This window comes from Agelaius tricolor, unplaced genomic scaffold (assembly GCF_023055355.1).
Source record: "Agelaius tricolor isolate 1412-34295 unplaced genomic scaffold, bAgeTri1.0.p SCAF_3, whole genome shotgun sequence".
Classification (NCBI taxonomy): Eukaryota; Metazoa; Chordata; class Aves; order Passeriformes; family Icteridae; genus Agelaius; species Agelaius tricolor.
The window spans coordinates 36,814,839-36,827,355 of record NW_027269263.1 but is presented as its reverse complement, the minus strand read 5'-3'; positions in this window follow the sequence as shown (position 1 = coordinate 36,827,355).

The following is a 12,517-nucleotide window of genomic DNA, read 5'->3' as shown; positions in this document are numbered from 1 at the left end:
TTATTCCCTAGCAACTTGCCCAGATGAAAAATCTTAGGTTCCAAAAACTGGAATCACTGTATGCACTCTAACAGAAATACCTCACCTCTAGAAGTTGCTAGATAGGGGTGATTATTTGCTATTTTTTGGTTATTTAGTAGTGTGTCAAGCAGGTCAAGGGAGGTGATTCTCCCCTACTACTTTGCTCTTGTGAGACCCCCCTTGGACCTCAGTTTGAGGTCCCCAACAAAGGAAGGATGTAGACTTGTTGGAGAGTCCAGAGCAGGGCCATGAAGATGATGAGGTGTCTGGAGCCCCTCTCTTATGAAGACAGGTCGAGAGAGTTGGGGTTGTTCATCCTGGTCAAGGCTCACAAGAAACCTTAGAGCATCTTTCCAGTACCTAGAGGCAGCTTAGAAAAGAGCCAGAGAAGGAATTGAACCAGAGAGGCAACTTCTACAGGGGCCTGCAGTGATATGACAAAGGGGAATGGCTTCAATCTCAAAGTGGGTAGAGAATGGCTTCAAAATCAAAGTGAGTAAGTTTAGATCAGAGAGAAATTCTTTTCTGTGAGAGTGTTGAGGCCCTGGCACAGGTTACCCAGAGAAGTTGTGGATACCCCATTCCTGCAAGTGTTAGAGACCAGGATGGATGTGGCTTTGCACAAGCTAGTCATAGGTTGAAACTCATAGGTGAGATGATCATTCAAGTTTCCTTCCAGCCCAAACCATTCTGAGGTTCTGCGATTCAATAATTCTCATTTATTTTGTGTAAAATGCTTTATTTATCTCGCACACTCTGCGGTACTCCCCGGTCTGGCTGATGCGGTTGCACGGAGGGCTGTGAGTGCTGCGGCCCGGGCTGTGCCGCTGCCACCGCTGAGGGCTGTGGGTGCTGCGGCCCGGGCTGTGCCGCTGCCACCGCTGAGGGCTGTGGGTGCTGCGGCCCGGGCTGTGCCGCTCACGGCGCTGAGGGCAGCGGCTCCGGCGGCCCGGGCTGTGCCGCTGCCACCGCTGAGGGCTGTGGGTGCTGCGGCCCGGGCTGTGCCGCTCACGGCGCTGAGGGCAGCGGCTCCGGCGGCCCGGGCTGTGCCGCTGCCACCGCTGAGGGCTGTGGGTGCTGCGGCCCGGGCTGTGCCGCTCCCGGCCGCGGCTCTCCCTGCGGAGCGGGGCCGCCCCCTGCCGGCCGCCGCCGCCGCTGCAGCCCCGGCCGCCGCGGGGCCTCCTCCCGCAGCTTGCGCTGTCAGCGACCCCCCCCCCCCGCCCCCGAACAACCCCGTAATTATCTGATCCCGGAGATTCGCTTGTCAATGTGATTGGGCCTTCTCAGCTTGAAAATACACAAGAAGTTGTAACTGTATTACAAAAGATAAATATAGTGGGGAAAACTAGTATCTGAAATGAAACTTACAGGAAGAGGTTAAAATTGGACCTCAAGATAGGCAAGAGTATTTAATATTCTAATGCAAATGATTTACATTGTTACTTATCACCTAAAGGGGCTTTCTTAAGACCCAACAAAGGAAGACAATGTAATTGCCAAGTAATAACACTGGAACACAATTTCCAAAACTGTGATGATACAATTTAAACATTCCTGAGTAAAAATGAAATAGCAATTAGCTTACTTTCTGCAGAAATTAGCTGGTACCTAGTGACTGAAGTACAGTTTGATGGGTATGGTTTTGTACCAACAGACTATCCAAACCCAGAGACACCTCTGTATGTGTTTTAGTCGAGTGTCTCTCCTCCGGCATCTGCCAAAGCTTAGGTGAATCCTGTGTTAGTGCTGAGACTGGCCTCTCTGTGTATGTGCTCTCCAGCTTCTCTCTGCTGTAGTATTGTACCACAATGAGATTCACTGAGAGTAAGGTCTGCTAAACTTGTGCTCATAATGCCTGCTTGCATTTGATGTGGAGATCTAGATATAAGCTTGGTATAGTTCCTGATCCCTTTTTTATATGTCTCTCCTAAATTACACAATATAGTTCAGGGAAGAATAGTCTCTTTTTAAGTGAGTTGACAGCATTATGGAGAGAGGATTGGAGTATACTCAGGAAAACAAATATTTTGTGGTTCTTTGTTTAATGAAATGGAAAACATATATGAAAACAGAACTGTGCTGTGAATATGGCTTCAAGTTCCACTAATTTTCATAAGAATGCATATATAGTGCGTTTGTGGCCTGCTCTGACATTCATTGCAATTGACAGCATCCCCCTGATGACAGCCTTGGAATGAATAAATGAATGGGTGGTTTGAATGATGACATATCCAGAGAAGGATATGGAAGTCAGAGCCTGATGGCCTTTGATCATCAGCTATGAATAATGTAAAAAGAGGGAGAAAAAGACAAGTAATAACAGTATTGGGCATAAATATGGCCCGAGGCAAGAATCATTCCAAAGGTTATGGATGCTGCTTCACTGTGGAGGCCAACAAGGAGAGAATTCACAGCATTCCCCTGGAGGGAAAACCACTCAAGCCACAGCCACCATTGGTAGGGTGAGGAAAAAGGCTTCTCCCAGCATGCCTTGCTGGGACATGCAGATTCAATGTATCCCATTGGCCCTTGCCCCTCATTCCACCCCTGTGCCCTTATCCCATTGGCCCTGGTGTTCTGCCCCGCCCCTCAAAATCCATATATAAACCCCTGCTTTACCTGCCTCCGTGGCTTTTTGTCCCTTGTCTTGAAATTGGAGGACAGAGTTGAACAAACACTCCTGAAAGGAGATATGGTCAATCAAAAATGAAATTGAAAAATCCCAAAAATTTGAAATGGAGTGACTACAACCAATTGTACCCAGACAAAATTTGGTGTAGGGAAATAGAGCAAAACTTGCCACAATTATTCAGGGAAGAAAGGTAAACAAAGAGACTGAACAGAAAAAGAAGAATTGAAATTTCAACAAGAAAAAAAAAGAGCCTGATAGGACTGTGGTAAATAGATTTGTAAAGAATTCTCAAAACCTGACTCAAAGCTCACGCAGTCTTGTACATCTGTATGCAAATGCTGAGATAAAGTGTACTGACTTAGGAAGGCCATGGAATAGAGATGACATTGTTGAGGGAGGGATTCAACAAGAAACAAGTTTCAAAATATGGCCTTGCAAAAAGACTAGATATTTTAGAGAATTAAAACTGAAAAAGATGCATTGTAGCAGAATCATGTAGGGAAAAAATATAGGTAATAGAAAGGTAATAACATAGGTTAGAAGTAATAGCAGCATTGTGTGGCACATGCTAATAGGCTGGAAAACATTTACAAGGTGTCGTAACCAAGAAATAGGTTAGCTTCTGATAGAATAGCATTGAATTTTACATCTCTTGTGTTTCACTATCCATCAAGACTTAGAATAAAATCTTTTACAATGCCTCTCAGTTACCCCTTCTCTGTAAAAACTAAGAAAACCAATCCTTTCCTTCACACTCCCATTCCTTCTTCCCTTCCTCAACCCCTACTTACCTCCAGCCTGTTCCCTTAACCCTTTACCCAACCCTTCCACAGTCCCGCAGGACCCCAGCTGCTGAAGGGACAAGTCCAACAGATCCAAACAGAAAAAATCACTGACTGAATAAATTCTTTGGACAGTGGGGACTCAAGGGTTGAGGGCTTGCTTTAGTTAAAAATGTTTTGTAGATTTTTATTGTCATTTTTATTGTTTTGCTTATGTTTTCATGTTTTTTACATTGTCATTAAAAAAACCATGGGAGAAGCCTTTTTAATAAATAAAGAAGCCTTAGTAAATAAAGAAGCCTTTCTAATAAATAAAGGGAGCACAGATGTGCCTGTGCCCCTGAGGTGTCTTTTTCTAGACGCTTCTTCAGGAAGGTCGCATCATTCTGAACACCGTCCACTGTGACACTTCACCTCAGGTGTACAGAAATAGCAAATACAGATTTTATTGGTTTGTTTCTATGTGGTGAACACTGGTAGATAATAATTAACACCTGCAGAATTTAAATAAACAAGAAGATGCCAAATTGCAGTAGGATTTTCAAAAGTGCTCAGCCTTCACTGCATGTATTCACTGAAGTGAATCATAAAATTCCTGCCAGTCTCTGCAGACACAAAGCTTCTGCATTGGGAATTAGATCCTTTTAAATTCTTCCTGATTAAGCCACAACAACTGTCATTAAGAGCTGTCAGGAGAAAATCCCATAGAACTAGTTTTATTAGAAAAGTCAGTTTTTATTAGAAAAAACAGTTTTGCTGAAATTGAAATAAATTGAAGTTTCTGAAATTTCAAATGGGAAATTAAAGACTCCATCTTCAATTATTCTGAATATAACATTCCAATTATTTATTTTAGAACATACTCTTTATTGTAGTTTAAAAACTATGTGAAAGCAATACTGAAGGTTGCAACACACAATACTCAAGAGGCAGAAGTCTTCTATTTTATATCACTTACAATATGGTTCATTATCTCTTTCATTTCTTTTCCTACATAGTCCTGGGTCATCCACTGGAAAACATGAAGTTAGTCTGGCTTTGAACCCAGCTGGGTACTGAAGAAGACAAATATTTTTACAGCTATTGTCTCATTCTTTACTGAAGCTGAAAACTGTGGCAAATGAAAGCTTGCAGAAATAAAAATTATCAAATTGTTAGAGAAGTTAGAGAGAGATGTCCTTGTCCTTGCTTCTGTCATATTCTTGAGTGGCAATAGGCAAGTTATTTCATTAATTTTCCCAGCTGGTCACCAATTTTTTTCTTCATTTCAGCGTGGCTGACATCAGAACTTTGGTCTTGTCTGTAAAATCCCAGAATCTGGTTATGTTATCCCAGAGGTTTTTAAAGTTTTTGAGTAATTGAATTTTCAATGGTTTGGGAGTTTTTTTAATATAAAACTTGTGTGACATTTCCCTGCTTCTAAAAAAGCAGATCTAACTTTCTAAACTTCACTAGTAAATGCTTGCACTGCTTTAATTTAATTAATATTATTGTAATTTCCATTACTTTAATAGCCAGTAGTAAATTCAGACCTCAATTATTTAATTTTTTAAAAGGAACAGTATCATTGTCACTGTTTTAAATAAGGGATGGGACCATCGTTGGGCTAAGAATGATTTATTGCTTAGAGAAGCATCAGTCTTAGAGGCCATGAGATTTTAGAGGAGCAGGCAGTCGGCCATAGCACAAAGTAGTCCCAAGTTCTTTGTTACAAGACAGTATAGAACTTTCTGATCCAATGGACAGTTATTTTGCTTTTCTAACCTATCGCCTTTACTCATTTCTACAGCACTGTGGATATTTTCACCCAATGGGCTTCTAACTCATGTACACATATATGCTTCTATTAAAACTTTTAAACTCTTAGCCCATACAATCCTCCTACTATACTATAGACTCTTCACCATCTTACCCAGTACAGATTCTTACTTACTTAAGGCATATTCTTACTTACAACTATAAAAACATAAGCTTATGATTTTTCTACTTAATGTCTGTGTACTTTATTTTTACAACAATCCAAGCTCCTTCCAAGGCTGCAGATCAAACCCTCTTGAATCTGTGGAAGTTTCTATCTTTCCATTTCCCACAGAACAGTGCACACTATTTTTATTAATTAATCCCCAGACTAATCATTGGTATTATCCTGAAGGCATCAGTTCCCAGCTCTCTCACCTGGTGATTCTCTTTGTCCTGGTGTCAGGACTTCTAACTTTGCTTCAGATTTCAAGTTCCATTTCTGAAACCAATTGTGTGTATGAGTAGAAGATGTGAATACTTGTTCCTAAACTATTAGACTAAAGCAATTTTTAAGAAACAAAAATAGTCTTCTTTTCTTTATTGCTTTTCTATAAATAATGTCCATGCAAGTATATTTTTAATTATTTCCATTCTTTTGAATATTGATTGTTGAAATTTTCATTGAAAAAAATATTTGCAAATTATGTCCTTAAAACACTGAAAATATACTAAACTAAATACTTATATTAGTATTAACACAATTCATTGTACCTTTCCTATTTATAAGATTTGCAATTGGATTTTAAAATAAATTTAGTTTTTTTTAAACTTTCATTGAAGGATTTAGTTGTAAAATAGTCTCAGAAATAAATAAAATGAAATCTTTATATTGAAGCATGTATATACAAAACTATTTCTACCAGTTTTCTTCAATTGTTTGCCATCATGGAACTCCTTTAGTGCTTTTTAGTGAATGAAGAGAATGCTGCAGACTCACCAAGTTACTTGTCCTGAGTTGTTTGAGGGAGGATGTAGCATTACCCAGAAGAGGCAGCCTTAGGACCCTAAGGCTGTGGGTCCAGCATCTCAGTGGGTTGACAGGAAGAAGATTTTAGCAAAGTAAAAAATAAAATGGAAGGAGAGAAAAGTGGATGCAATTAAGTTTCAGCCTTAGAAATGACAGAGAATGTGAGTAACAGATCTGAGCAATTAATCCTTCACAATTTTTTAAAATATTGTACCAAACGAAGCAATCTCTTTTATCAAATTTACTTACCTGCAGAATCAGCTCCAGTGGGTTAAAGTCGACATCTATTGGAGGAGATAATGGGCAGATTGTGTAAATATTACTCACTGAAAAGGAATGAAATGTATGACAGCAGTATGATTTGTTGCTGAATGTGGCTGCCCACAAAGCCTTTGGTGCTTTTGTCATACACTGCAGATTAAAAGCTCAAATTCTGCGACTATAGGATCATGCAAGCTTTTTTCATAACTGAGCTAGTGGTCTGTGACTTGCCTAGCAAGAAAACCTCAGGCACTTCCAGAATCAAGGTTAAAACTAAAGATATCATTACAATTTATCACAGAAATAACAACAAAAAGCCCTTCAAATTCTCTTAGGAACATTCTTGGAAAGCCAAAGTCTGTATCCAAAAAGACCATCAGAATGACAGTGCCTCAGGAGCAGAAAGACCAAATGTATATTGTTCATTCTGTCAAAAGGAAGAATAGACATGGGAAAGATTATATATGCCATAGCATGAAATAATGCCTTACATATGGTAAAGAATATGTGAATTGTAAAGTGGAAAAGAATCGCTTGGAGCCATATGTTCCTCTCTGGCATTAAACTGAATGGGAGAACAAAATAGTCCAAAAATAATGTAATTTTTGAAGCAGAGCCATTCAACTATGTTCTCCTCCTGCCTTTATACACTGCCCTAGAGCAGGTATGAGAAGATATAAAATACTTTGAACTGTGCTAAAGAAACAGGTTCAAGCATTCCTTATGCTGGAACAGCAAGGAAACAAAAGAGCAAGGATGGGCAGGGCACAGACCCTGATACTCAGTTCATGGTTTTGGTAGAACATGAGTCAGACAAGCAGGGTGCCATCCTAGCCTAAATAAAGGCAGTGACAAAACTGCCATTGACATAACAGGGCCAGAATTTCTGTCTCATTATGCATCCTAAAGTCCCCCATCCTCCTGCAACAACTGTGAAGCTGCTGCTGAAGTGTCACCCTGGGCTGGTAAAGGAATTGAGGAACTGAATGCCAAGGGCTGTAATCCCCAGCACTCAGAGAAGGAACCTAAGAGAAGAAATGCAGTAAAGATGTAGAAAGATGGGGTGCTGGCAAAGTCAAAAACGATGAAAAGATCCAATCAGCAAAGGCATACAACATGTCTAGCATTGAACACAATCACTACAAGCCTTTTTAATTGCACTAAACATCTCTCATATTTTTGTAATGACGTGTTTGGAAATAATCTAATTAAAATAGGATATTTTGAGAAAATAAGACCTCTGCATCTCTGCAGAAAGTTGTTGCAGCTTTTTAACTGGAAGCAGTAGGTGTTCCAGAGGACTTGTGAGAATTGTGTCTGTGGCAAATAGTGATGTAGAAATGGACTATACTGCTTAGAGAGCTCACCACTGGGATTTCTCTTTGTCATATTAATTGCTGGAGATTAGGGTTTTCTCAATAGCCAGGACCAGAAATATTTTCACACAAGTGGTAGATTGGAGAGAACAAGGAAGAGCCTTTTTAGTTCCAAACTGCACAGGTAGCACCTGAAACAGAGTGAGAACAGCCACCTCATGGCATATTTATTAATAGGTTAAAGCACTCCTTCAAACACAGGATGTTCTTGAATTGCATAGTTCATGTACTCCACAATCTGAGTACTCCACAATGAGTACCAAACAGGCAAAGCATAGTGGGTATGCTAATACAAGGAAATTCAATACAGAAACCCATGGAAGAAAGAGAGTGGAGGGAGTGATGGAGTAGCTGAACTTGTATGTATCCTCTGCAATCCATTCATTATGTAAGTTACAGCACTACAGCAATTCTAGTTGTCAAAAAGAGAAGAAATAATGTGAGATTATGGGAAACCTGAAAGTAAAACATGAAATCTGAGAGTAACAGATGGATAATGAGAATGCTAAAATGTATATATTATCTACAAGATGTATTTAGAAAATTTTGCCTGGCATCAGTTCTTCAGAAAATCTTAATGACAACTGCAGATAGATTTAAAAGAGTCCTGACTTCCACAGTTCACAAAATGAATGAGGGAACTTTTACAGCCAACACAATGTCAAGATGAATGATGTAAAATATAAAAATTGCTGAACTGTGCATAGTAAAATGTTTCCTCAGGGAAGGAACAAGGAGTAATAGGTTCTAAAGCATGGCTTCAGTAAATGATAATTGAAGTAGGAAATGGTCCAAAGAGTTAGTAAAAAAGCCATGGAAAGCAAATAAATGTTATTAAAGAAAGCTAAAATGAAATTACAAGGCAGTGATATAAAATAAATATCATAGCATCATGCAAAATATACGGAAACTATTTAGGCAGTTAGTGTTTTTATTGAGCAATTCAGCTTCATACATATCTTTATATCCTTTCAGATGATAAAAATAGGTCTAGATGTATCTAGGAATGGACCTGATGTTGTCCTAGAGCTGAGGATAAAGGAGCATGAAAAACTTGGTTGGGTAAGAGCATAAACAAAATTGTGTTTTAAGACCTATTGGACATTGGTTTTACTGAGATTGAACAATATTCTCGATGTCAAAGGGTTTAAAATATTTTATAAATAAAATCAAAACATAATTTCTATGCTATGTACATTCAGTTGCATATGTAAAATGTAGATTAAAGCATTAATTCGAAGGTACCATCTTGGTGAATATAAGATACTGCTGGCTTCTTCATATGGTTTATAACAAATGGCAGATGTACACTAGGTTGTAAATGTGCAAATGTATGATATTGAAAACTCTCATTTAAGTAAACTATAATAATAGCTATTAAAAATCTTGGCTGGCAAGTTTTTCCCTCCTATATTTTTCTATATAGTTTTCCAATTAATTTAATTTAGATTTGTGAATAATTAACTTTTCTAAAAGCTGGTCTTCTCTACAACTCAATTTGGACACTTGGATGATTAGGAATACATAACAAAAGGCTCATTTGAAAACTTTGGTTTACCTGTCTTTCCCATTTTACTTCTTGAAGCTTGTTGCAGGCTTAATTCAGTTTCCCTGGGTAACAACCACAAGGTAAGGCCTGTACTTCTCTTGTGCCTTAACTGCTATGTGTTTTTCCCTTTTTTTGCTGAAAATAAGGTTGTTGACTTTTAAATTATAGCCTTCCTTTTATGGTCTAACATATTTTCATTCATTTTTATATCTGTGCCTGTTTCAGGACACATTGAAAGGTCTAATAATACACGGCCACCTTGTTTTTCTTATACTATGACAAATTTTAAAATTCCTTAGTCACATACTGCTTTTTCCTCCAGACTGAGTACTGAATTGGCATTTCATTTTTTGCTTGGCTGACTCTGCTACACAGATAACTTCCTTTTAGCACATCTTTTGTCTGCTATAGCACATAAGATATAGCACATAGAAGTCATCCAGCATTTAATTTTGCTTTTGTTATATAATTTTGCAGCTTTATTATCTCTAAAAAAAATACCATTCACCGTAACAAAGACATCACTCTTCAAAAAATCCAACAAGAGGACAAATGATAGCCTGGGGAGTGCACTGGAGTGGAATTCCTACTTTGCTTTTCTATAACATTTTCCATCATCATTCTTGAAGTACTTCTACAAAGATGAATCATTATTTCAATTTGCCTATGGGAGAAACTGAGTCACCTAAGAGGAAGTAATTTGCCATGCAGCAAATCAGTGGCAGAGCCAAGGGCAAAGAACAAGGCTCCTCATTTCCTGCCTGGTGCCCTCATGACATTAACTCAGTTTACAGCTCCACCACAGTCTTCTTTATGACCTTAGGAAAGACCTTTTGGGTCCTTTAGTCGCCTAACACTGAAGTGCATGCTTAATTTTTTAATGATCACAATTGGATGACAACTCTCCACTGATACATCAGATATATTACAGACATGGTTCATCCTTTCTCTCAGGTACTACGAAACTGAGAATTTTTTGTTCAGCATACTGTTAAATTTCTTTTTCATGCTGTATTATTTTTTGCCCAGGAAGTTTTTACAAAGACTAATCCTAGCCAGGGGAAACTTGTGTCTGTAGATGATGGAAAATGGTGAGTTAGAGGAGCCTCTGTTCTGCTGATCAGAGGGTATAATACCTGTGTATTATGGGCCCCCATATCTTCAGACTTGCAAATACTATTTTCCTTTCTCACAGACATCTGGAGAACAACTGTTTGCACTCCCAATAAACTCAGGGTGCAGATGAGAGGAGAATGCACTCCTCCACCTACTGCCCCTACACAGTGTGTATGAATGAAAAAACCCCACTTTTTCCCTTGCCCTACCCATTTGCACATAGAGCTCCTCCAAACATTTCCTCTAGGTTTCCTTGTAAAAGTACTTCTTCACTGTCCTACAAAGTCTCATGGGGTACAAAGCAAGCATTTCAGTATTTGGCTTTTAATTTGTTCAGTATTACTACTTTCACTGTTCCTTCTTCTTTCTTCTGTTCCCTTTAACCTTCTTACTTCTTCTTGATACTCTTTCTGCTGTGTCTACTGTCTCTCTCTGTTTCATTTCTGTTTGGGTTTTTTTCCCTTTTTATGTTTCTTTTCCATGAGAAAAGGGAGGTGTTCCACTCTAGGCCAACTCATCATAGAGGCATGGAGAGAACTGGCAGAAATCATTGCTCATGTCTGGCTATGCAGGGAGAGGACTAGGGTTTTGCTGCTGTGAGGATTTCTCAGAAGTGATATTGGAACTGTTCCAACAGTTTACAGTAAAAGGACTGCAGTTCTAATGGAAGTTCAGCAAGGTGAAGGCCATCTTTTTTCCAGGTACAGCAACAAATGGTGTCAGATGTGTCTCTGGTCTGAGAAATTAAACCTTTGTACAGAACACTACACGGTACACTGTGGAGATGAAGGATCCAGCCTTCACACGAAGTCTGACATTGAAGAGCAGAGAGAGATTTCTGGCCTGTAAGGACCATAAAGAATTAAGCACAGAAGGAAACTGAATGCAATGATGACATTCACATGTGTTAAGAAAACCGGGGAGTTTGGGGTATGCTAGAGACTCCCATGATGTGTGACACAGAAGATTCAGTTCAGACAGGATGAAGCTGCTTTTAGATGGAGATGTTTGTGTAGGCCAAAAATTGGTTGCTGTTAATGTTCCCTAAAAGTACTTGATTTTTACAGGAGAAAACAAAGTTCCAGAAATGCAGCATGTACTTTGAGAAGGAAATTGTTGTCTTAGGGCTAGTGGTACTTTTTTTCCCATTGTCTGTGAGTAGTTCTTATGGAAGTTCTTCCTTCCTCTTTGTGAGATATTTTCTATGCGAGTGAAGTTATAAACAGTGGAAATAATGTAGCCTAAGGAAATTTTTAAAATGTGCCAGGATGACACCACTGCTCGCTAACAACAAAAGGATTGATTCAATACTCTGTAAGAAGCTAGGAGTAGGAGAGACGGAGAGACTTGTGGCAGTCTGCACTGCTGAAATGTACAAGTGCTTTCTCTAGAAAGAGAGAATTTTCTAAGGGCTACTGCCTTCCTGCTTATGTACCTTGCCTGCACTTCAAGTCAGAAGTAATGGAGACAAGTGGGTATTCAAGGGGAAGGGAGTATCTTCTCTTCTCTGTGTTTGCACAGAGCCAGGTACAAAAGAGTGAGGAAAATGGGTCAGATCTCCATGTGCTAGAGAGACAATAGACAATACCAATAATTATTTGGAACACACTGAATTTAGTGTTTTGCAGCAGTCTAATGACATGGACAAAAAACAGAATGGTGGCCATATTCTTACTTCTTGGACTTGTTTATTTTTGTCAACCCTATGAATTTATATTTTGCTTAGTTATTGAATGAACTGAAATTAGAAATCCTGTGGCACAGGAAAATGCATTACACAATTACACTTGTATGAAAAGGTAAAATATAAACTTCATTTTTTCTTTCTGCACATGATGGCTCTTCTTTTAAGCATTATTAAATGAATTAAATAATCCTAAGTTTTTAAGACATTAATTAGCTTTGGATCAAAGTCAAGGATATAATTATAAACAGTGAGCTCTTTATGGCTCCATTTATGCTGCTCATCACTTTGGTGCCAAACACTATTCGAGGTTTCAGGCTACAGTGCCA